This window comes from Neofelis nebulosa, chromosome 2, assembly GCF_028018385.1.
Source record: "Neofelis nebulosa isolate mNeoNeb1 chromosome 2, mNeoNeb1.pri, whole genome shotgun sequence".
In the NCBI taxonomy this organism is placed as follows: domain Eukaryota; kingdom Metazoa; phylum Chordata; class Mammalia; order Carnivora; family Felidae; genus Neofelis; species Neofelis nebulosa.
This window is the reverse complement of record NC_080783.1, coordinates 83,124,240-83,151,630: the sequence shown is the minus strand read 5'-3', so window position 1 is coordinate 83,151,630 and position 27,391 is coordinate 83,124,240. Positions and strand designations below refer to the sequence as shown.

At 34.5% G+C, this 27,391-nt stretch overlaps 2 protein-coding genes across 14 annotated transcripts in view; one reads left to right on the top strand and one right to left on the bottom strand.

The window, feature by feature from the left end:
* Window positions 1-17,290, bottom strand: part of ORC4 (origin recognition complex subunit 4) — an 81,928-nt gene extending 64,638 nt beyond the window's left edge. For 2 of the 9 annotated variants that reach the window (XM_058715357.1, XM_058715362.1), the window contains exons 1-2: window positions 17,162-17,271; window positions 3,660-3,740 (exon numbers count right to left, since the gene is read on the bottom strand). The gene's annotated coding sequence lies outside the window, so the exon portion shown is untranslated. Of the gene's footprint in view, window positions 1-3,659; window positions 3,741-15,657; window positions 15,831-17,137 lie in introns of those variants that run through there. The other 7 variants (XM_058715356.1, XM_058715361.1, XM_058715360.1 and 4 more) reach the window with 5 other exon arrangements.
* A 215-nt stretch (window positions 17,291-17,505) lies between these two features.
* MBD5 (methyl-CpG binding domain protein 5) overlaps window positions 17,506-27,391 on the top strand; it is a 445,040-nt gene continuing 435,154 nt past the window's right edge. For 3 of the 5 annotated variants that reach the window (XM_058715350.1, XM_058715346.1, XM_058715347.1), the window contains exon 1: window positions 17,590-18,190. The gene's annotated coding sequence lies outside the window, so the exon portion shown is untranslated. The other 2 variants (XM_058715348.1, XM_058715352.1) reach the window with 2 other exon arrangements.

The window sequence follows — 27,391 nt, the reverse complement described above, 5'->3', positions numbered from 1 at the left end:
TTGACAAAGTAACACATCCATTCATGATAAAAACTCTCAACAAAGTTGGTTTAGATGAAACCCATCTCAACATAATAAAGGTCATATACGAAAAACCCACACCTCACATATTCTGTGGGGGAAAGACTGAGAGCCCTTTCTCTAAGGTCAGAAATAAGACAAGGATGTCTACTCTCAACACTTTTATTCAACATAGTACTGGAAGTCCTAGCCACAGTAATCAGACAAGGAAAACAAATAAAAGGAATCCAAATTGTTAAGGAAGAAGTAAAACTTTCACTTATTTGCAGATAACATGGTATTACATATAGAAAACCCTAAGACTCCACCAAACCATTAGAACTGATAACTGGAAGAAAAAAAAAAAAAAAAGATAAATGGATTTAGGAAAGTCACAGAATACAAAACTAACATACAAAAATCTGTTGCATTTCTATACACTAATAATGAAATAGCAAAAAGAGAAATTATGAAAACAATCCTATTTACAATTATACCAGGATGAATAAATTACCTGGGAATAAACATAAGAAAGTGAAAGACCTGTACTCTGAAAACCATAAAACACTGACTAAAGAAATTGAAAATATATGTTAATGGCCTGAAAGAATTAATACTGTTAAAGTGTACATACTACCTAAAGAATTCTATAGATTGAATACAAATTCCTATCAAAACATCAACAGGATTGCTCACAGAACTAGGACAAATAATACTAAAATCTGTATGGAATCACAAAATAACTCTGAATAGTCAAATCAATCTTGAGAAAGAACAAAGCTGGACATACAATAATCCCAGATTTCAAGGTATACTACAAAGCTGTAATAATCAAAATGGTATGATACTGGCACAAGTATAAACAGATCAACAAAACAAAACAAAGTCTAGAAATAAACCCATGCTTTTATAGTGAATTACTCTATGACAAAGTCGGCAGGACTATACAATGGGGAAAAGACAATCTCCTCAACAAATTGTGCTCAGAAAACTGGACAGCTACATGCAAAAGAATGAAATCAGACCACTTTCTTGCACCATATTAAAAAAATAAACTAAAAATGGATTAAAGATCTAAATGGGAGACATGAAATAATAAAATTCCTAGATGGAAACATAGGCAGTAATTTCTTTGATGTTGGCCATAGAAACATTTTTCTAGGTATGTCTCCTCTGGTAAAGGAAACAAAAGCAACATTAAAGTAGCAGGACTACACCAAAACAAAAAGCTTTTGCATAGCAAAGAAAACCATCAACACAACTAAAAGACAATCTACTGAATGGGAGAAGATATTTGCAAAGGACATATATCTGATAAACGATTAATTTCCAAAATATATAAAGAAATGACACAACTCAAAACCAAAAGAACATAATCCAAACAAAAAGTAGGCAGAGGACTAGAACAGACATTTTTCCAAAGACATACACAATCACCAACAAACACATGAAAAGATGCTCAGTATCACCAATCACCAGGGAAATGCAGATTAAAACCACAATGAGATATCACTTTATACCTGTCAGAATGGCTAAAATCAAAAACACAAGAAACAATAAGTATTGGTGAAGAGGTGGAGAAAAAAGAACCTCGTACACTACTGGCATGAATGCAAACTTGTGCAGCCACTGTGTAAACAGTGTGGAGGTTCCTCAAGAATGAAAAATACAATTACCAAGTGAGCCAGTAATTGTACTAATAGGTAATGACCAAAAGACTACGAAAACACTAATGAAAAAAGATACATGAATCCCTATGCTTGCTGCAGTATTATTTATAATAGCCAAGATATGGAAGCAATCCAAATGTCCATCCATACATGAATGCATAAAGAAATTGTTATGTACATACATACTGAAATACACATAAACACACACATATAAAGGGACATCACTCAGCCATAAAGAAAAAGTGAGAACTTGCTATTTGCAACAATATGAATGAACCCAGAAGGTATAATGCTAAGTGAAATAAGTCAATCAGAGAAAGACAAATACCATAAAACTTCGTGCATATGTGGAATTTAGGAAACAAGGGGAAAAAAGTCAAAAAATCAAACTCTTTAAGTACAGAGAACAAACTGGTGGTTGCCAGAGGGTAGGTGGGTTAGAGGATGGTTCAAATAGTCTTAACAGAGATTAAGACTGCACTTATCTTGATGAGCACTGAGAAAGGTACAGAATTGTTGAATCATATTACACTCTTGAAACTAATAACTGTATGTTAATTACATTTGAATAAAAAAATTGAGGAAGAGAACATGGTGAATTTCATCTTTAAAATATAGTTCTTTCCCATTAAAACTAAATTTAAAAAGATTAAGTGAGGTACTATTTTGGCACACAAAGTAAAATGTTTGAGTTAAGGTAATAGTATTGGTAAGGCTGTGGTTAACTGAAGCAACACAAAATAATGGTACAAACACATCTTTACTAGAAGGCTCAATTTAATACAGACTTTGATCCTGCAATTCCACTTGCAGGAATTTACTCAAAAGAAATAATTACAGATATATACAGATACCTAGCTATAAGGATGTTTAATATAATTCTGATTATAAAAAGGAAAAATTAAATAGCTAGTGGTAGGAAGTTAATTAACTACATCACTATACACACACAATGAAAAACTTCAACTACAGTCTTCACTAATTTGATTTTAAAGTAAAAACAAAACCAGAAATTTTTATTCAAAAAGGATCAAGGTTCTGTCCAGCATGTAAATGAGAGCTTGGAGGTTGACACTCTTCTCTTCATAGCAAGAAAAAACTTAAACAAACTGAAAAACAACAACTCTTCTTAGATCTGTAAGAATGAGGTCAGAGGGCACTGTGTCTTCCAATATTAGACACAGGCAGATATAGAGAATCATAGCTTACTGGAGCAGAAGCCCAGGTACAGAGACTGCACTGGAGGCAGTTCCAAAATATACGAAATTAGAATGTGACTGACAATTTGCTAGAGGTTCAATGTTAAAAAGCTTAAGAGTTAAAAACTCCAGGAGGGCCAGTCTTAGGGAAGACACCACACTTATTCTGAGTTTTACCTCCAAGTACCCTTCCAGGTTCTCTAGACCCTTCTGATCTTCTAACAAGGATCAGAAAAAATTTCCTCCTGTTGCAACAGGGATACGGGAAAAGTAGACACACTGAAATATATCTAGAGCATTCTGTCCTCTTTAACAAGGCTTGCCTGCAAAGCAAATTATTTTACCAGAGTCCAGCTCTCTTAGGGAAGGGAAATACCCAACTCTAGCCCCTTCTTCCCTTCATGACTCCCCTAAAGGGGTAATGTGTGTGTTACTTGTTGAGGGTGGGGGAATCTGAGAAGTACCTGTATAGGTACTATGTTCAGGGGCATAGGTTCTCTTACACACAAAACTGAGACCTAATTACAGGAATATATGATGCTTCTCCTCCCTCAACATCTTCCCACCACATTAACAGGGCTCCTGTATTAAAGTAGGGGTTTACAAGTGAAAGAACTCTCAGACCTTGTTTATGAAATCTCTAGGGAATTCCAAAGAAAACAGTTGGAGACAAAAGCAAGAACACAAGAAGAAATTTTAGTTTCTGACACCTAAGGGTGCAGCAAACAATAAACACAACCTAATTTTAAGCTGAATAAACATAAAAATCTCACACTAAAGACTTACTTACCTCAGTTCTTTATACACAGTACATCATTTCTGGCTTTCAACAAAATGTTACAAGGCACACTAAAAGGAAAAAAGACATAGCCTGAAAAGACAAAACGAGGCTCAGATGTGACTAAGATTTTGGAATTAGCAGACTGGCAGTATAAAACAACTACAACTAACATGTTAAGGGCTCTAATGGAAAAAGCAGGTATCATGCAATTACAAACAAGCATTGTAAGCAGAGATGGAATTTCTAAGAATGAATCAAGAGGAAACAGCAAAAATCAAAACCCCTAAAACAGAAATAAAGAATGCTTTGATATGCTTAACAGTATAGCATATACTATCCTTTATAAAGGATCGGAGTAAGGAATTAGGAATACTCTATTGCATGATACTTTTGCTAACCATTAAAAGGTATAGTGTTTTTTGAAAATGGGTTTGGATTGCTTATACATGTATACTGCAAACTCTAAAATAACGACTGAGAACAAAAAGTATAATTTATAGCCTGAGAAAGAGCAAAAAACTCTGAAATAATGTAAAATGCATGGTTATAACCACAGAAGGCAGAAGAAAGAGTGAAGGACAAAAAAAAGAAAGAACAAGAGCAACAAAGGGAAAACAGCAATAAATTTGGTAGATATTAATCCTGCTATGTCAGTGAGTACTTTAAACGGCGGTCAAAGTAAATACACCAAGTAAAAAAAGAGACTATCAGAGTGAGCAGAAAAACAAGACTCAACTATATGTTGTCTGCAAGAAACCTACTTTAAATCTAATGACATAGATTAAAGTACAAAGACAGATAAAGATATACACTAATCAAAAAGCTGAAGTAGCTATACTAATTTTGGATAGTGCAAATTTCAAAGCAGGCAGGCATATCAGAAAGAAAGAGTATTACATAATGATAAAGTAGTTAATTCTACAATAAGACAATACTACTTAATGTGTGCATGTTCAACAGAAAGTCAAAATTCATGAAGCAAAAAATGATACAAATGCAAGAAAAACTTGATGAATCACTCTTATACTTGGAGACATCAATATCCCCCTATCAGTAATTGATAGAAAATCAGAGAAGACCTACCTGAACTGGACAGTACCATGAGTCAAATGGATCTGATATTTATAGAATACTGCATTCAACAAGAGCAGAAAACACATTCTTCTGAAGCTCACATGGCACATTCACCAATCACATTCTAAGCCATAAAATATTCAAATTTAAAACAACAGAAATCAGATAAAGCATGCTCTATCATGATGAAATTAAACTAGAAACAAAAAATAAAAAGATACCTGGAAAATCTCACCAAAAGGAGATTAAATAACACATTCCTAAATAAAAATAATACATGTGCCTAAGAAGAAAAAACAAGAAAAATAAAAATTGGGAATGAAATGAAAAAGTATATAGAACTTAACCAAATAAAGAGATGCAGCAAAAGAAATCCTTAGAGGACAATTTATAGCACTGAACACATATACTAGAACAGGAAAAAACCTAAAACTCAATAATCTAAGTCTGTACCTTAAGAAACTAGAAAAAGCAAACCAAAACCATGCAAATGAAATAATACAAATTAGAGTAGAAATCAATCAGGAAAATCAACAAAATAACTGGCTCAGTTTAAATTTAAAATTATAAACATCTTGCCAGGCTAAGAACAAAATATTTTAAAAAGATAAGACACAAATGACTAATAGAAATGAAAGCAAGGCCATCAGCACTGATCCTTTAAACATTAAAATGGTAATAAGGCAAAATTATGAACAACATCTCTGCCCACAAATTTGATCCCTAGATGAAATGGACCATTTCTTTGAAAGGCAAAATCTAACAAAATGTATGCAAGAAAAATAATCTGAATATGTTTATATGTATTAAAGAAATCGAGTCAATAAATAACCTTCCAAAACAGAAACCATCAGGCCCAGATAGGTTCACTGGTAAACTCCACCAAACATTTAAGGAACAAATGACAGTAATTCCCTACTAATGATAAGTCTCTTCCAGGAAATAAAGGTGAATGAATACATTCTAACTAATTGTATGAGGTAAGCATTACCTTAATAGGAAAACCAGACAATGACATTACAAGAAAGGAAAACTATATACCAATATCTCTCATGAATACAGATGCAAAAATTCTCAACAAAGTAGTAGTGAACTAAATCACACAATACATAAAAATAAGTGGGATTCATTCTAAGTATGCCAGACTCATTCACCATTCCTAAAACAAATGATTAATCCATAACAATAGAATAAAAAAAGAAAAATATGATTTTATCAAGAGATGCAGAAAAAGCATTTCACAAAATCCAATACCAATTCAAAAATACCAGGACTAGAAGGGAATTTCTTTAATGCTAAAAACATCTAAAAAAATATATCTACAGCTAACACCATTTTTAATAGTGAGAAATTACATGATTTCCCACTCAGATCAAGAAGGATCACCACTGGTATTCAAAATGATACTTGAACATTTAGCTAATGCAGTAAGACAAGAAAAGGAAATAAAATGTATACAGATAGGGAGGAAGAAATAAAACCATCTGTTTGTAGATGGTAAGGTCATGAATGGAGAAAATCCCAAAGAATACACACACACTATTGAAATTAATAAACTACTAAAGCAAAGTTGTAGGATACAAGGTTAATATACCAATGTCAACTACTTTCTACATGAGGAAAACTAAAAAAATCTGATTAAAAAAAAATCAAAGTGGACCTAAATACATGAACAGATATTCCATTTACATGAATAAGAAGACTCAGTATTGTTATTATGTCAGTTCTTTCAATCTTGATCTATAGATTCAATGAAATCCCAATCAAAATTTTAAAGTTATTCTGTAGATATAAACTGATTTTAAAGTTTACGTGGAAAGGAAAAAGACACAGAAGAGCCAATATGATATTCCAAGAGAACAAAGTTGGAGGTCAGAAACTACCCTACTACAAGACTTACTATAAAGTTAAAGTAATATATACAATTGACCCTAGAGCAACAAGGGTTAAACTGCTTGGATCCACTTATATGCACACATTTTTTTTTCTTTTAATAAATATAGTACAATACTATAAGTGTATTTTCTCTTCCTTATGATTTTCTTAACATTTTCTTTTTTCTAGGTTATTTTAAGAATATAGCATATATTATATATAACATACAAAACAGGTATTATCAACTGTTTATGTTATCAGTAGTTAAGACTTCCAGTCAACAGTAGGCTATTAGTAGTGAAGTTTTGGGAGGAACTAAAAGTTACACACTCATTTTAAACTGTACAGGCAGTTGCAACCCTAAAACTTGTGTTGTTCAAGGGTCAACTGCAGAGTGTAGTAATGGTGAAAAAAATAGAAAAATAAATAAATAAATAGAACAAAATAGAAACCCAGATATAGACTCACAAAAATATTTTTGACAAAGAAGAGAAGATAATTCAAAAGATAAAAGTCTAAAGGTACTGGAACTGGACATCCACAGGTAAAAAACTGAGTTGACAGAGCACTTAAACCTCACAAAAATTAAATGTAACATACACCTATACATTAAACACAAAACCGTAGAACTTCTAAAAAGGAACACAGAAAAAAATCTGTGTGACTTTGTGTCTGGCAATGAATTTTTAGGTACAACACCAAAAGCACAATCTAGGAAAGAAAAAATTGATAAACTGAATTTTAAATTAAAAACTTTTGCTCTATAAAAGACACTGTTAAGAGAATGAAGACAAGCCACAGACTGAGAAAAAAATACTTGCAAAACACAGATTTGATAAAAGACTGGTATACAAAACATACAAGAACATTTAAACAATAAAATGGAAAAAAAAGCAACCCAGTTAAAAAATGGACAAAAGATCTGGACACCTTACCAAATAAAATATATAGGTGATAAGCATATGAAAAGATGCTCAGTATTATATGTCACTAGAAAATTGCATATTAAAACAATGATATTTCTGCTCTATACCTGATAGAATGTCTAAACCCAAAAAATGATGACATCAAATGCTGGTGAGGACATACAATAATAAGAACTCTGATTCACTGCAGACTAGAATGTAAAATGGTACATCTACTTTGGAAGACAGTTTGGCAGTTTCTTACAAAATGAAGCATACTCTTACCACACAATCTGGAAATCAGACCTGTTGGTATTTATCCAAATGAGTTAAAGACTTATGTCCATACAAAACCTGCACCAGATTGTTTGTAACAATTTTATTCATAATTACGAAAAAGTGGAAACAACAAAGATATCCTTTAATAGGTAAATGGATCAACAAACTGTGACACATCCATAAGATGAAGTATTATTTGCTGCTAAGAAGAAATGGGCTATCAAGACATGAGAAGAAATGAAGGAAAGTTAGACACATATTGCTAGGGGCAAAGGACAATTTGAAAAAGGATACACACTGTATCATTCCAGCTCTATGGATGGAAAAGGCTAACCTATGGAGATACTCAGAAAGATCATGGTTGCCAAGAATTCAAGAGAAGGGAAAATGGGTGGAGCACAGAAGACTTTTAGGACAGCTAAATGATTTTCCTGTGATACTGTCACAGTGGATATATGTCATAATACATTTCTCAAAACCCTTAATGTACAACTCACAGAGTAAACCTTAATCTAAACTATGAACTTTTCTTAATACTAATGTATCAATACTGGTCCATCAATGGTAACAAACATACCACTCTAGGCAAGAAGCTAATAATAAGGTAAACTGGGTTAATGCTAAGGGACCTAGGCCAGTAGGAATATATGGAAAATTGTTGTACTCTCAAGTTAATTTTTCTCTAAACCCTTAAACTGCTCTAAAAAAGTTTATTAATAAAAAAAATCCAAAAGAAAGGAAGAAATGATCAAAAGTCACAATTCTTACTCTTCCATGTGGACAACTATGGTGACCCCAAAAAACATGCAAAAATACACACTCAAAACTGCTTTACTCTATGATAATTTGTGAAAAACAGAGATGAAAACACAAACTTACAGAACATTTGTGAAAATGAAATGTAAGTACCAAAAACATAGTTTCAAGTTACTAATACAGATTATAAAATGAAGTAAAAATTTCTGTAAAGTAAAACGTATAGACAAAATCTGTTTTAGCAAAATATGACCGTACAGAAAAGTTTGCAAAACAATAATGGTAATTCATAGGAAATATTAGCTACTTTAAAAATGCTTTAGGGGCGCCTGGATGGCTCACTTGGTTGAGCGCTGACTTCAGCTCAGGTCATGATCTCAGGGATCATGAGTTCCAGCCCTGTGTAGGCTCTGTGCTGACAACTCAGCCTGGAGCCTGCTTCTAATTCTCTGTCTCCCTCTCTCTCTCTGCTCCTCCCCTGCTTACGGGCAGGTGCTCTCTCTCTCAATCTCTCTCTCTCTCTCAAAAATAAAACATGAAAAACACATACTTACACACACACACACGAGTAAAAATACTTTAAAACTAATTTATCTGGTGCGCCTGGGTGGCTCGGTCGATTGAGCACCTGACTTCATTCAGCTCAGGTCATGGTATTTCAGTTCCTGAGTTCAAGACCTGCATTGGCCTCCCTGCTGTCAGCAAAGAACCCGCTTCAGATCCTCTGTCTCCCTCTCTCCCTGCCCCTTCCCTGCCTCGCACACACAAACTCTCTCTCTCAAAAATTAACAAACGCAAAAAGAATATTTATATACAAAAATAAGAAAAATTGTTATAGTTTGTTCTTGTCAACACTGATCATGGCACTATTTAGGAACATAACTCCCAGAGGCTGGCAGGTTATTTCTACAATATAAAGCAAATATACACAGTACTATCTTGTAACAGTATGTAATATACTGGAAAGATATTAGTTACATATTATTTCTTTTAAAAGTACACAAGGGGCACTGGGGTGGCTCTTGATTTCAGCTCAGGTCATAATCTCATGGTTTGGGAGTTCAAGCTCCAGGTCAGGCTCTACACTGACAGTATGGAGACTACTTGGGGTTTTCTCTCCCATTCTCTCTGCCCCTTCCATGTCCTCTCTCTCTCAAAATAAACATTTTCTTAAAAATAAAAGTACACGGCAAAACTTTATGATCTGACTGTTAATAAATCCATAGAAACGGATTAAAAGGACTAAAATTACATAAATCAACATCTTAGAATTGTTTCCAGGGGCAGGAATAACAGATTATCTTCATTTTTTCTCACCACTTTTACACTGAATATATTACCTTTTTTGAATTTTAAAAAATCATGTTGCACATTTAAATCAAGTAATATATAATTTGACTATATAAAGTTTTCAGTGCTAGAACAATAAACATTTTATTTTAGCTTCTAAACATGTTACACATGTAAAATTCGTTTCAACCTAAGTTTAAAACATGATACCCATCAGACATTGCATCAGGATGATGCTGTATATAACACATTGGACAGAAGTCTAATAGTTATTAGCTACAACACAGCTTTTAGAGAAAATACATTGCTTTTTACTCACTGTAAAGTAAGTTGACTAAAACATACACAAACCTAGAAGTGATTACTTTAAGAAAACAATATAAGGTGACATTTCTGGGTCATCTATATTAAAAAATGTCTATTTTTACAATGGTGGCAAGATGCAAGAAAGTGAGAATGTGTAGGCACACCAAAAGAAAAGCTAACATACTTAGACCTTTAATCTTGTCAAATCTGATCTCAATCTTTTGGTCAAAACTTCATACTAATCTGTCACATCATTCAAGGAAGAAGTAAAATATCTAAGATTTTATTGTGTTTTTAAGGGACATTGGGATGAGAAGGGACATTGGGAAAAGAATATACTATTAAGGGGAAGAAGAAATCAGGAAAAACTAGCAACCCCAAAAGATGCTTCTTTGAAGATAAGCACCTGGGAAAAATCTGGAGTGAAATGGGGTAATAAAACTGAAATAGAAGGATGAGGAACAATTGTCAGTTCCAGACTTCACCCATTTCCTAGTTTATAATCTTCAACTTGCATCTTATTTTCTCATTTAAGCACTTCATAAAACACAGTCTCATCAGCCAATCCGGTTCAAATAGAATAAACACATAACAAGGTCACTTAATAATCAGTATTTTAATTTGCAATAGAATTCATTTACAAAGCCATCTCTCAAAAATCTACATTCCTAAAACAGTTAAAATTAAAATGGAAGCCTCTATCCCACTCCATCAGAAGACAAGAGATTCTACAGAGAGTAAGAAAAGGACTTTACATTGGGAGATACCAGACACAACAGAAGGTGAGGATATCATATAAAAAAAAATCAAATGTTGTGATTCTTGTGCTGTTTTCAGCTGGTTCTCAAATCCCTGGCAATCAGGCTTATGCCTTCTGTGAACAGGGTTTCTCATAATAGGCACTAATGACATTTCGAACTAATGCTTTGCTGTGAGTGGCTGTCTAACAGCATCTGCAGCATCTATCCACCAGTTTTCAATTGCAACTCTTGATAACCAAATATGTCTCTGGACATTGCCAAATGTCTTCTGGGAGTCATATTGTCAAAGCTGAGAACCAATGACAGGAAAAGGCAAAAGATTAGAGGCAAAAGATTAGAAAATTCTACTCATTGGGTTCTTATTAGCCCAAGAGAAAAGACTTTCAAATGAATAAAAAGTTGATGTCGGTGATCCCCCCACAAATATGCTCCAGACAAATCCTTCCAGTGAGAACCATTAATAACTAGCAAGCCTCAGCCAAATTCACACACCCTGAAATAGCTTCCTGATGCCCTTTACATAAATTTGAACACACAACCAAGAATCACAAGACAGCTGAGGAAAACTTCTAAGATGAAAGCCTCTGAAACATCCTAACAGAAAGAAAAACTTAGAGAAAACCAAGTAAGTAGGGAGAAATAAACTTCAAAACATTAAATTAAATGCTTAACTCAATTAAACATTCAAAACTTCAATTAAATCCATAAAGAGAAAAAATATCAGGATGCCATTTTAAAAATGCAGAGATCAAAAAAGGTATTGGAAATTAAAAATATAACAACAAAAATTAAAGTCTCAAATGTTTAAAAAATCAAGCAAGTTTCCAAAAAACTGTAAAGCAAGACTGGAAGATGATTTTAAAAATGGGAGAAAAGAAACAGCTCTAAGAGTGTAATATCTAATTGCAGCTTCAGAACCAAAAATAGAGGTAAGGATATTACAGGACAAGTATCAGAAACTTTCTCAGAGGTAAGGAAAACAAGTTGCCAGACAGAAAGAACCCATGAAATGCACAGCAAAGTCACCTCACAACAAACACTGTGACATTTCAGAACACTGGGAACAACAAAGAACATTCTTTAAGCTTCAAACAAAAATAGGGTGCAGAAGCTTCCATAAAGAAGAAAAGAGTGAAATGCAAAGTGTTGAAAATAAGAATGGCTTCAGATTTTATATCAGACACTAAGAATTCCTTTGCAATTCTGAAGAAAAACATTTCCAACTTAAAGTCCTACATCCAAACTAAGTTAAGGTAATCTAAAAATATTTACATACAGAACATAACGCCTCAGACCATTCGCCTCTCAGATAGCTACTGGAGATTGTGACCAAATAATATGAGGATAATCATTAACCTTAATGGGTAACCATTAATCTTTTAATGATGATAACCTACGTTAAAGAAATTCTGAAGCATGTACTTAAGCAAAAGAAAACAGATCCTCAAAGAAAACTCAGAGATGCAAAAATTAACACAAAACAGAGAATTACATGGGATACAGGAAACAGAGGATCTATCACAGAATAGAGAGAGGTTGCATGAGGGGTAACCACATCAAGGAGCCAGCCTAAACTGGAGATAAGAATGTTCTAGGAGAAATTTCTCAGCGATAGTTAAACTGATTAAAAAATAAATAAATAAATAAATTGATACTTCTGAACCTATGCAGATGTGATGACAATAAGCAAGCAGATTGTTCGGGGCTGAATTAATGATAAATATTGAGAAACTACACAGACATAGGATGGTTATTTACCAAAAACTAAGATATCAGTGAAATGATGGGGGGCACAGGGCTTGGGTATTTGTGGGAAAAAACCAAATTTACATCGCTCACTGTGGAAGTCAACGGATAATGCCTAACATGGAAAAATCAAGTGGCAGCATATAAGATGTTATTTGTAAATGCAGAGTTAAATATCAAAAGAATTAGCCAAAAAAAAAGCTTTAAAAGTTTTTGCCCCTAGCGAGGGGGAAGTAAAGGCTTTAACAGCCACTTTTTCCAACATCACATCCTCCCTGGGGCCTAGCAAGGTGTGGAGATAAAGGCCCAACCATTTCAACCCACCATGGTGCAATTCTGGTGGGCCACATTCTGGAGAATTGAACCTGTGATAAATAAATTAAGCTTTTTTTTTTTTTTAATAAGCCATGTACAAATAGTTAATATTTCAAGTGCATGTTCGTTTACATTTGAAACTTAATACTTAAAAAAATATATTTGAAAATATTTTCTAAATTTTAATTACCTTGGCATCTTATGCTGTAGAGGCCAATTTGATTGAAAAATTTTAAACTAATGTATGACAAGTTAAAACACACAATTTTGGCTGGAAGTAGAAAGATCTTGAAATCAAATCTCAAAAATAGAAGAGGTTAAGGGTTCCATTTTTGGTAATGGCAGATCAGATCAATCCTATTAAAACCAACAAAAAACCTTCACAATAAAAACCAAAGAAACAAAGCAGTATGAAATTACATGCCAAAGTACAGGAGGATAAATCAGAAAAATAAACACCATAGTCAGTCACTTTTTCCTGAAGACTTGTACTTATCCAGAAGAAAAGACTGAGCAACAAGAAGAAAGGCTGAACTACTGGTAGCTCTGCCGGGGTATGAAGAAAAAAATCGAAGCACAAGATCCACCAAACCCAGATGCAAATAAATCATCACTCAAATTAAAGTTGAGATCTTAAGGAACATCACTGGATTAGGAAGAACTGGAAGTAAAATGGAACTTGTAGAACTCATGACTTAAGTCCTACTTAAAGTTAAGTGTAAAACAGAAGTACTCTGAAGTCCTGAATATGAACTAAGTGACTTGGGACTGGTAGTGTGCCTGTTACCTTTCGTAGGAAAACATGGCTTCTTGAAAAAGATATCATTATCCTAGGACTCACATATTCTTATAATTTTTCAAATCCAACAACTGGCACACAGGCACACATGAAAAACCATGAAACCAAGAAAAATCATGAACCAGCAAAAACAGACCCATTACAAACTAAGAAATTGGAATTACTGGTCACAAACAACAATTATGAATACTGTGCCAATAAAAGCCACAGTAATTTTTAGTAAGTAGCTAGAAACAGTAAGAATAGATATAGGTGATTTACTTCTTAAAAAGACACTGATCCACAGATTCAAGAATTTCAATTAATTCAAAACAGGAAAAAAAAAATTCTACACAAAATGCCATAAAGAAATAGAAGAAAACTTAAGACAAAGAAACATTCTTTAAAGATTTCTTTCAAATCAGCCAGTATTAGACTGACAGGTGACTTCTCAAAATCAATAATCAAAAAAAAAAAAAAAAAGCAAAAACAAAAACCCACAATGGAACATTATCTTCAAGATTCTGAAAAACCACCACAATCCTACAATTTAAAAGACCCAAAACTTTCTTCAAGATTGAAGGTGAAAAAAGACACTTGGAAGGTAAGCAAAAAAATTAAGGTAATTGGCCATCAGTACACCTGAATTAAAAATATTCTAGGGGCTCTGGATGGTTCAGTGGGTTAAGCGTCAGACTTTGGCTCAGGTCATGATGTCGTGGTCTGTGAGTTCGAGCCCTGTGTCGTGCTCTGTGCTGACAGCCCCAAGCCTGGAGCCTGCTTAGGATTCTGCGTCTCTGTAGCTCTTGCTGCCCCCACTCCCACCCCCCAGTTCACCCTCTGTCTCTGACTCTCAAAATATGAATTAAAAAAAAAAAAAAGATTCTAAACAGTGTACTAACAGCAAAAGGAAAAAGATCCTCAAAGAGAATTCAGAGATGCAAAAACAGTTCAGAAAATTCATTTACATACCCAAGTTGTTCCAAACATACTTAAGCATTTTTCAACAACTGAATCAAGTATCAATTTTCAAATTTAAATTAACACTTCATAAAACTAAAAATTCAGTTCCTCAGTAACACTTTTAGCCAGATTTCAAGTGGTCCATAGCCAGCCACAAGCTGGCTACAGTATTGGGTAGCACAAGTATAGAACTTCTTCGAGTTAAAATTACAAATAAATTTAAAACAATAGGAATTAGCATATAAACCAGTAAGGAATGAAATGAAGATAAAAATCATCCAGGAAGCGAGAAATGCTCCAATTATAGAGAAGATATTTGCGATACTAGTCAAATATTTAAGTAAAACACAGACTACCCAATAGAAACATTGTGACAATTCAAATAAGAAATCCAAACAGCCTACAAATATTTTACAAATTGCTCAAAGTCATTAATAACCAGGGAACTGTGAAAACATAAAGCCACACTCATCATGTTGGCATCAACAAAAAACATCAACTGTTGGTGAGACTGTAGAAAAAAAGCATCTACCATATACTGCTGGTGGGAGTTTAAGTTGATCTATTTTGGAAAAGTTTGGCATAATCTCCATTCTACAAAAATGCATGCTATGCGTGGAAAAATACATGCACAAGAACATTCACAGTAGCATTGCTCGTAACTGCTAAAAACTGGACACAATCCAAATGCTTATTAATATTAGATGAGTTACATTAATTGTGGTTTATTCAGAAAAAGACTACATCACACTATAGACATTACCATATAAAATGAAAAAACATGAACAATAGCTAAATGTACTAATTGGGTTAAATATTGGGGACACGTGAGGAAAATAACACATAATGTGTAACTCTTTTACATACAGGTAAAATACAGATAAAATTCATCTGAATCGGGTAGTAATGCCAACACTGGTGGTTAAAAAATACTTGAAATAAATGTAGAAAATAATTACCATAAAAATCCGGTTGCTGTTAACCTCTTGTAGTGGTGAGGCAGGAGGAATATTCAGGAATTGATGGGGGGAGGAGTAGGTCTCCAGTACTAGGAACGTTCTAGTTCTTGACTGTGGTAGTGATCACTCAAGTGTTCACTTAATAATTACTCATCGTATTGTATACTTATGATCTGTGCATTTTTTTGCATATTTAGTATTTTAACATAAGAAATTAAAATTTGTTACCTAAAGCACTTATATTACTTTGCTGTGACTTTTTTTCTTTTATAAAATGATATATATTTGGTTACAATATAAACAACACTTTAAGGCACAGAACTCTAGTTTCGATTCCACTCGACAAGATTACTGCACACAAAGAAAGCAGTTAAGTACTAGGCAATGATGCATAAATAGGGTTAATTGCCAAAGCGTAAGTAAAATGTAGAAAACAAGTAACACAACTTTGATAGTGTATCCTAAAGAATAATTATTACAGAATTAAATACCTGTATGAGGAACAAACATGAGGAATTTTAGATTATTGGCCTTAAAAGAAACTATACATAATGATAATCTTTCAAAGTACTTTTACAAAAGAAATTAAAGATTGAAATGGTTCTAGTTAAGATTTATGAAATGATGTGAAAAATGGTGACTTTACTGAAAAAAAGCCTTACTGATGTAAATACACGAATCCTTTAATAGTCTGAATTATTATCTTATGAGGGAAACATTTCCAGCAAAAATAGGTAGCATTTAATTGAGAAACCAAAGGATCTAAATCCGAGACTAGTAACCAAAAAAACTTAAAGCAAAATATTCATTTAAAAATCTCTTATCTACACCATAGAAAAGGAAAAATTTGTGATGTCTCTTCTCTATCAACCGTAACATTCCTCCATATCGAGGACTACACAATCTCATATCGCTTTCTGAGAGCAAGCATAAGCGTTTTGTTGCAGCAACAACGCCAAGCTAGAGAGAGGAAATTCCATTCAAGACTTCCCAAGCTTGCTCCCTCCCCAAAAACCACTCCAGAATTCCAAGGAGGGTAGCGAAGTAAGGAATAATGGTCATAATACCTAATACAAGCAATGCATCTAATGCCAGAGTTGTCAAAATTCACACATGGCGCTTCTCTCTTCCCCTGCTCTGAAGCAGTCAACAGTCATCTGCATAGGCTCCAAAGATTCCATTTCTCTCTGACAGCAATATCATCACATTCCTTACAACCACCATCGGGTGTAGTCAATACCCAGCCAGAGACCTAGTTCCATGAGGAATCCCTACAAGCTTCAGAGATTCGTAGGCAGCCTCACAGGAAAGCCACGAGACAGAAGTGGCCTTCCAGATTTCTGGCCTGCCTGGCCTAGACAAGCCTGCCCCCTTCCCGCATTCTGAGTCTCCACAACCTTCCGTCCTCATTCTTTTCGATTCGCCTTTCACCACTGGCGACCTTAGGCCTTCGTTTCGAGGCCAGCCTAGCCCATATTACCTCTCACAGAAAAGTCGCCCTTACCAGGGCAGAGCAGCAATCTAGCCACCGCAGGAACCGCTTCACAAGCGCCCCTGACCGCGTAGTCAGCTCAGCTTCACCTGCCGCTGCCAACGGTACACCAATACTCCCGGCATTCCCCGCGCACGCAGCGCGTCTCCCACCCCGCCCCACTCCCGCCCAAACACGTGACCTACATTAGTCTCCGTCCACGCCCACTTCCGTTCCTCCACTTTCCCTTAGGAGGTAGGAGGGGTCAGGGGGTTGTTAAAGAGTAGCGACTTCCTCCTACTCCCCGCCCCCGCCCCTCTACCCCCTGCTACAATGTCTTCCGGGTCGCAAGTGCCTCGGAGCCTTCTGGGAAACCAGATCATTTCCTCCCCTCCCCCTCCTCTTGCCTTCAACCAACCAGCCTCCCGTCAGAGAGAGACATGCGCAGTGAGTGCCTCCCGTCTCTTCTACCCGAACCCCCCCTCCCCCCCCCCAGCAGAGAGACCCCAGCAGCAGCAGCAGCTGATGATGAAGAGAGAGGCAGTGGCAGAGGGGGGGCACCTTTTATTTCTATTTTTAAAGGGACAGGACACTAATTTTACCCCACTTCAACCTTGAATTGAGGGGGGTGGGGGGAAGGCGGCTGAGTTCCTTCCCCCACCCTCCAGCCCTGAGACCTGAGAGGGGGATTGAGCCTGAGAGAGAAGAAGAAGGAGTTTCTTCTTCTTCGAAAACCCCCATCCACGACTCCTACCCCCTCACCCCTCCACTAGCCTCCCTCCCGAGCCCCCTCCACCCTCCTCCTCTTTGGCCGTGAGAGGAGGAGAGAAAGAGACCAAAAGCCTCTTAGCAACACAGACCCTTCTCTGCTGCTGCTGCTGCTGCTGCTACTGCTGCTGCTGCTTGGCCCTGGCTGGAGACATCTCACTACACCCAGGAGCAGCCACTTCCCCAGCTCTCCTCCTCCTTCGCCTCCTCCTCCTCCACTCCCCCCCCTTTATTACCCTTTGTGTCATCCTCCACAGCTCCAGGGAAGGCACTCAAAAGTGGGGGGCAGGAAAGGTAAGTGTGTCTGTGGGGGCTTCATTGCCTTCCTCTGGCTCTGACTTTAACTCCGGGGCAACAGTAGCACCAAACCACATACGCAGTGGAGCTCCGGGGTGAGGAGGGGGTGGTGCTGGGGGGGGGGGGGAGTGAAGGAGGGGTTGGAGTGGGGAGGGGTGTGTGAGGTGGGTGCCCATCCTGTCAGAGGAGGAAGGGCACTTTTATTTTTATTTGCTGTTGTCAAAAGTGGTTTCTCTTCTCCAGCTAACATCTGATTGTGTCTTGCTCCAATGGGGAAAAATACAAAAACAACCCCCTCCTTCCTCCAATGAGGCGCCAGGGAAAGAGACAGAAAGAGGCACACTTTCTAGATGTCACTTGAAAAAATTCATTTGGAGAGCTTTTTTCCTTTTTCCCCAGGAAAAGCTCCACTGCATTTGTTTCTGAGTGGGAAAATGTCGGGATCTGGATTGTATTGGAACTGCTTATCCATTTGTAGACCTGAGTGTTTTCCCCTTTTTGGTTCTGTATGTGATTTGGAAATTGACTTCAGTGTTGGAACAGACTTGATTGGTTTTTGCTTTCTGGGTTTAATTTTTCTTTCTTTTTTCTTTTTCTTTTTCTTTTTTTTTTCTTTTCTTTTTTTTTTTTTTTTTTGTTGTTGTTGTGTCTGACTTGCATGGGAGATTTCAAATTTTTAGTTGATAGAGGCCTTTGGTTAGGTTTTGACTTGTATTACAGCCTTTTTTGTTAAATGTTTGTTTCATATATTAGCATATAAAGTTCAAAGCTTAAAATGCTTAAAGTTTCAATACCACTAGTATTGTCTCTCCTTAGATAGGTTCTTGATATTTTCCACAAGATGAGAATATTAGCTATTTTGTAATTAATCTGGATATTTTTCTTATCTTTGTAACTTGTCTGAACAAGTAATCCCCATTGAAAACTTTATGTTGTTCTGGCTTCATGGAAGGCCAAACCTCTCCATCAATAGTTTGCTGGATTGGTACCACTTTCAATTTTAACTGAATTATTTATTTACTGTTGTAAATTGAGATGAGTTTTTCATCTCTTGGGGTACTGAACCAAATTGCTCACTATATGTGAAAGGAGACAAATTTCAAAAATATATTTTCATGAGTCAAATCATGAAGTTGTAGTTAGTATATTCACTGTAGTTTAGACATAAATTGAAAGATAAATTCAGGTTTAGGTTTATAGAATAACAGTCTTCATAAAAATCACTGTGGCTTTCGATTTCAGTGCTGTATTTTATTTCACAAATGCTAGAAAGTATGTTTCCAATATAGGCCTTTTACTAGAGCTTACACTGGAAAGTGTTATTTTGTTTCATACATACATTTCTTTATCCTTTCCTTGAAGATGGATGCACACATTCATATATTCTCTCTCTCTCACACACACACATACTCTCTCTCTCTGTCTCTCTCTCTCTCTCTCACACACACACACACACACACACACACACACACACACATACACACACCCTTTTTTGTAACTGCATTGGTATCTCTGATCCCGTAATTTATGTCAGCAAAAAATATTCTTCTGTAAAACAGCAATTTTATGATCAGACTGATAATATGAAAACAGCAATTTGATCAAATAGAAAGGATTGAAGAAAAATAAATCTAGATGGATATTTGACATAAATATTATAAAACAGGATAATACTTTTAATTTTTATTTTTTTTATGGCAAAGCCAAAATATAATGCGCTTATATTTTAGTGGCAGAAAAGCATTGCAAATGTAGAAACTTGTTCTGTAAATTTTCATTAATGTGTACAAGAGTAGACATTTAGACACAGGAAAAAAGCTCTGTAGCAATAAACAATATGGCCTTATTTCCTTCCTTTCTGTTATAAATTTGAACAATTTCTTACCTTTCTCTAAGGTGTAATTGGTGCATTTCAGCAGAAATCTGTGTCAAGTTCAAGTTTTTCTCCCAACATCAATACTAATATTCCAGGTCCACCTAGGATTTCTTGTCCTCACTCTAATACCTCAGCAACCTTAACATAAGAGGGAGAAAGTAGAACTTAGTGAAGAAATCAATTTTAAATAAGGCGAATTGTGCAGATAATTGGATGGTGGTTGCCCCGTCGGCAGCTGAGTGAAAATTTACAGTCTTGAGTATAATACCTTTACTTAATTTATGTCTGCTTTTCTTTTGAAAACATTCCTTTATCTCACCACTCCCTGGCTAACCCTGTCTAATTTGAGATTTCCAGACTTCCTCTGAGTTGGATAATGATTTATGTTTAAAAAACCTTTTTTATTCTAGCTTATTTTTCAATATTAAGACATATTTTAAGATTGTAATTTTCATCTAAGTGACATCTTGGAGGTCACTTTATCCAACTCTTCATTTTCCATTTTGCTGGAGTTCAGAGAGTTTGTGGAACTTACCTAGGTTCCAAGGCCTGTAAGTGGGCAGAGCATGGACCAGAGAACTTAGGTCTCTTAACATTTCCTGTGCCTACACGACCTCATTTTCTTTGTTGGAAATGAAACTGTCATTCACAATTTTGTCTATAGCACTTAAGGATTTTATGTGGAGGCGTATTATCCTAAGAATATTTAGGTAAATAGCTTTAAGTCAAAACTTTGCCTGTTTATAATTCAATAATTTGTTGATTTAAAAGGTACTGATTTCTCTCATTGTGGATAGTTACTATTTTGAGAATTATTTGTTTCCCTTGATGCTTATGTTTTCTCTGCACTTCTAATTAATCAGTAAATATGCTTTTTACGCTTGGATTAGAGACATATATATAATAATGACCCATATTGTATTATAAACATTTACCTGCTAGTCTTGCTCTGTGAACCACTTAAGACTAAAGATTTGTATCTTAAGATTTACATCCCTCACGGTACAGTGTCCGGTGCACAGTAGGCCCTACTGATTAATTGCCGTAATTGGTATTAGAGTTAGGCATATTTGAATTTCTTTACTCCCATATGTGGGGTTCCTTTCCTTTCTTTCTTTTTCCTTTCCTCTCCTCCCTGCTACAATTTCTCCACTACTATGAATTTTTTTTCTTTATTTTTACTGTAGCTCTCACTTTTTCTATTAGCCAAATTAAATCCTGTTAATAATATAGTACTCATAGAAAGTAAAAACATATTCCCTCTAATCCTGTACAGGATACAATTTGACAAAAGTAATTTATTTTTAGTGAGAAATTTCAAAAAATTCCTATTAAAAATATCCTAGCAAATATTCAAGATACACTTAAATTTCATTTCATTGAGAGACTAGTGCGATAGGTTACTAGAATGATTAGGCCACTTTTACCAGCTCTATAAAGCAACTGTTACTTAGGTGACATGTTTCCCTGACTTTGTTTTTTTGGTCCTTACCCAGACACTTATCAACTTTCCAGTTTTCTATGGATATGAAGATTTACTCCTAGTCATCAGTGGGACCCCATGAAGTCAGCCAGAAAGCCTATGTCCAACTTATGTACCTTTGCAAACTTGTCTGGATTTTGAATGTATGTGCAAAACAGATTGTACTTAGGTATTCATTAAACATCTTTTGAGCATCTACTGTCTGTCAGGCACTGTGCTAGGCATCTGAGAAACAAGGATGGTCCCTACAGTTTAATGTGAAGAGGTATTTTAATTGTATTCCACAAGTATATTGGTCATAACTTTATTTTGATGTTTCTAAATAAATTTTATATTAACTAAATAAATGGATACTGTTAGGTGGAAAAATGCATGTTTAAGAAGGATTTTGCTGTATTTTATTAAAATAGAAATATATAATGAAAAATTTTCCACTTAATACTGTATTCTGGGGCTTTCTATTCTGTATATAATTCACTAATTTTAGACCATAAAAATAGTCTATGTGACCATCATTACTAGTATTTTATTGATACATACTTTTATTTGAAGATTATCAACATTGTTTATTGAAGTATCTCTTATAAAATTATTCCAAAACAAAAAACAAAACCCAAACTCTCCAAACTTAAACTTTTTTTTTCTCAAAAGTAACTTCTCTTCTTACATTTCATATACCAGGTTATCTTTCATGGTTCATTGGAATACATGGTACATCATTTTCATTTTGATCATTTAGTTATTTTCTATAGTTTAAGCTAACAGTATAATTTATTTATCATGGAATAATTATGGTATATACTGTTCAGGAGTTTTGGAATTTTCATTGCGTGCTAGATAAATTCCTCCAAGATCCTCATTAGAAACTTTTCAGTTCTATCTCTAAATTGGCTAGTTGCAATTATTAATCCTCACTATGTTATGTAACTTCAGTAAAATGAGTTATTAATTTCTTAGTTAATGGATGTTTCAAAACCAAAGAATACTATCTTGGTTCCTATCATGGCTTTCGTATGTAATTTAAAGATTAGAGAGAGATTTCCTGGATTTTCTTTGTCCTTCTTAAACTGTACCTCTTAGAGTAATATTGATTCACAATTTGGAAGGAGGAGGGGCTTGGGCTCCCTTGCTGGTACAGTATCTTTGTGCAAGTAAATAGATTCCTGAAGGTCAATCTGATCTCTTTCAAAGTCATTCTTAACTTTTATTTTAGTACTAATCATAATTACCATTTATTATAAGTATCTAATACTGTGACAAATATAACAAAACACTCATCCTGTGAATTTTGAACATTGTTCCCGTGTTATAAATGGGGAAATCTATTACTGACAAAACAGCATTTTACATATAGCAGCAAAATATTCAATCACAGTAAATTCATAACTTTTTAATTTAAAATACAGACACAGTAACTTTTATCAGTCAGTAATTTCTCTGGTAAACATCAGTAAAATCATTGCCCCAGTAGCTTATTGATGGAGTGATGGAAAATTTCTAAAAGTTTACAAGGACAGAAAAACAATTAAAAAAAATCCAATTCTTTATAAGGAGCATAGATACAGATCAGTGTGCAACTTGAAGTAAAATACACTTGACCCTTGAACAACACAGGTTTGAACTGTTCGTCCACTTATATGCAAATTTTTTATAGCACTGTATTTTTTTTCTTCCTTAATGATTTTCTTAACTTTTTTCCTCTAGCTTTATTATAAGAATACAATATATAATACATGTAACATACAAAATGTGTGTTAATTGACTGTTTATGTTATTGGTAAGGCTTCTGGTCAACAGTAGGCTTTTGGTAGTTAACTTTTAGGGGAGATAGAAATTATACTGGATTTTCAACTGCGCAGAGGTCAGCACTCTCATTGTTCAAGGGTCAGCTGTAAACGTAAAGTCAATCTTCTCTTTGTATGGCAAAAATTACATTTAGGCTTTCTACATATTGAACTTCCTTTCTCTTGCATGAGTTACATTTAGCATTTTGTTACATGAAGTTTGAAAGTTCCAACAATTTGTGACCCAGTGAATATTTACTATAAACATTTTAATGTAAATGTTGATAATGGAAAACCTCGAAATAGAGGAGACTTTATATTGTCTAATGCTTGAGTGTTTATATACACATATCTTCTGGATCCTGTATCTTAAAAGATTTTCATAATTACCACATTACACATATAGAATTAAGTTTAATGTATTCTTTTTAGTACTATTTAAAGTCAGAAATATTTTTAGTATAAGAATGGACAACTTGTTGGTTTCTCCAGATTCCTAAATTATTATTCTTTAAAGCAGCTACTGAATTAAAATACTTTTTGATCTAGCTAACTAGAGTTGATTTTTACATTCTTTGCTTCTAGGAGAAAAGAGTAATTTGTAAAAATTACTAATCAAGTAATTTTCATATTTATCCTAAGTAGATATACACATTCATCCTATATGCAGAAGTTGCTGATATCATTCTATAAGCAATTATGCCAATGCATTATGTCCTGTAGAATTTCAAAATATTTTAAATGCTGAGGAACTATTCTCTGTTATATATTATACTTCAGAAAGGAAATTTTATACCAAATTAGTTTTATTGTTTTTAAGAACAATCTAAGTAATTGGTCAGATAGAATAAGTCATTGGTCTCCAGTAATTTCCTTAGATAACCCAAAGGTAATTCTTAAGAGGTAATACCTAAATATAGGTACCCAAAGGTCCTATATTACCCAAAGGTAATACCTAAATATAAAGATTAAAAGTAAAGATTCTTACTTGTCATTGTTTCTGTTTGAGGTACTTCTATATCATGTAAAGTTTCAGAAGTTGGAATGACTCAGAATTTTTCAGAAAGACAAGGTGAGAACCAGGCTTAACATCTATTAAAGACATATCTTCTAATGTAGTTGGACATAATGGAAAATAAAATCACTAATGACATCATACTGGTGTAAAGCATACACTTCATTCAAAGTTGTAGGTGACTAATTCTAACTTGAGTCCTATTTCAGTTGACCTATATAACCTTTTCTTAGAGAACTTGTAATTAAATTTTGTGTCATTGAATAATTTATTAGAACATATTATGTTAAAGGACTAAAATGAGTTACATAAATCAGTCACCAGCCTTGCAGTGGTGAAAAATTTTTGCACATCCATGCTTCACTGAGTTCTTTGCCAACCAACCAACATTCAGGCAATGAGAGGAAAAATTTCTGTATGGGGCTAGTGTTAAAATTTACATTCTTGTGCTGCCCTTTTTTTTTTTTTTTTTTTTAATTTAATGTCTAACTCATGGAAGTTTGTTTCTTCAGGTTGACTGAATGCAAAATTAGATTTATCCTTGCATCCAAAGCCATCTTTTTCTATATACGTTGAGTCCAGACATGTTCTACTGATCTGTTGACCATTAATTAACTTAGTTTATACAATCTTAATGTTACTACTATCTAAAAATAATAATCTTGGTTGTATATATACAGTCACTAATGTTGGAGGAGGGAAGTATTCCACATCCAACAAAAGAAACGTATTGATTTTTAAATAGCTTTCCTTACTTGGGATTACTGATCTAAAAAACAGCAGCTATGTAAGTTAAAAAGGATTTTTATTTATTTGGAAAGTCAAATGTAAAGTGTATCATTAATGAATGAATATTAAGCAACATCAAAATATTTAGAAAGTCAAATACATGTTGCAGTAATGACAGAACTATAGAGGCTATTTTTTAGCATTATTCCAAAATCATTTTCCTTCTTCTACATTTGTCACACGAGTTTTTGCTGAAGGATTTCTTGGCCATTTTAGAGACTGTAATCTAGTTAAAAGGTTTGTTTATACTTCCCATCTCTGTTCTGCTGATGGTATTAGAATGCAGGCCAGAGCCAGACATCTAACTGTTTATAACATTCAAACTTCAATTAAAGCTGCAGTGTTCAGTTCACTATATATCAGAAAGCTTATACCAGCTACAAATATCACCACTAATGATGGCAATGATTTTGTGTAGCCATAGGCCTTCCTAAATTATGCCATTCCTTGTGAATACTTTTTTCATTTTAGATGGTATTAACATTAATTCTTTCATAGAAGTCTAAAGATGAAGTTTATTTTCTACCAGTAGTAAAGCATTTTCTTTAGCAGTTTCTTTTGATAATGAAACCAACCAGCTTATATTATTGTATATCTTATTTAAATGGCCAGTTTAGTTTTTAGTTTTTTTTTTTTAATTAATAAATTTGATAGTAGATGTTTGTTAGCTAATTGATTCAACTCAGGTTTCCAGTTTGAAGAAAGTAGCGATATGTTGTGTAATAGAAAACAAAAGTAACAGTCATATTACTACAGTGTTTTGTGTATGTGAGGAGACTAGACCCACATAGTACAGATTTTAATTTAATCTTATGTTGTTTTTCTGGTCTGCTGCTCTGCTGTTTGTGGTTTCTATGTTCTAAGTATGTTGGTAAACTATTTAAATTTTTTCTTTTGGAAACTTTTAAGAATTCTTTAAAAACATTTCTTCAGCAGCTTCACTGTTTTTGCTCATTCTACCTCATTGATTTAGAAAATGAATTATGTGTGTATGTGTTTAATTTTGTAATGACTAGGCAAATTTGCTATGTTATATTGCTTTCTCTTTTTATAAGAATAAATTTTAGTTTTTACTAATTTTAGACCTTGATTACTAAATTTATACATTCTTTATGTACATACATATATTTTTTATTAAAATACAAGTTTATAGGAGGCTTAAACGTTTTAGGAAAGATGAAAAATCATATTAAATTCAATGAATACTTGCTATAATGCTTTTAATTAAAATACATTACAATGGAAAAATCTACATTACACATTTTCCTGGCACTGAAAGAAAGGATTCATTTATTTTGAAATTTTATAAGAAAGTTAAAAAATACTACCTAGAGTGTTTGAGGATAAGAACTAACAACAACCAGAGAGCCTGGGTGGCTCAGTTGATTGAGCATCTATTGATTTTGCCTCAAGTCATGATCCCGGGGTCATGGGAATGAGCCCCGCATCAGGCTCTGCACTAAGCATGGAGCCTGCTTAAGATTCTCTCTCTCTCTCTCTCTCTCTCTCTCTCTCTCTCTCTCTCTCTCTCTCTCCCTCCCTCCCTCCCTCTCTCTCTCTTGCTTTCTCCCTCCCCCTCTCTGTCTCTCTCCTTCTACCTTTCTCCTCCACTCAATGCTCACCATCTCTAAAGTAAAAAATATAATAATAAAAAAGTAAAAAGAACTAACAACAACCATGCAAAATTTGGATTTGTAAGCTAAAAAATATGGAAAGATCTCTAAGATAAGCTAAACTGAAAACAGGGCACAAAATGATGTGTACAGTATGATCCCATTTATGTAAAAAATTGCCCAAACAATAAATATAAGAATTTATATTTACATGCATATAATACATATTTGATACCATATGTACATATATTTATAAAATAAAAATTGCATAAAATATATGCCTTATGTTTATGTAAATATATTAAGATTTGGAAAATATGTAGCAGATTATATTCTTGGTTTATAGAAAGTATGTGGGATGCTAGAAAATTAAGAACTCTTAGAGTTTTGCATACTTGGGTTTATTTTTAAATTTTTTTTTTCAACGTTTTTTATTTTATTTTTGGGACAGAGAGAGACAGAGCATGAACGGGGGAGGGGCAGAGAGAGAGGGAGACACAGAATCGGAAACAGGCTCCAGGCTCCGAGCCATCAGCCCAGAGCCTGACGCGGGGCTCGAACTCACAGACCGCGAGATCGTGACCTGGCTGAAGTCGGACGCTTAACCGACTGCGCCACCCAGGCGCCCCGCTTGGGTT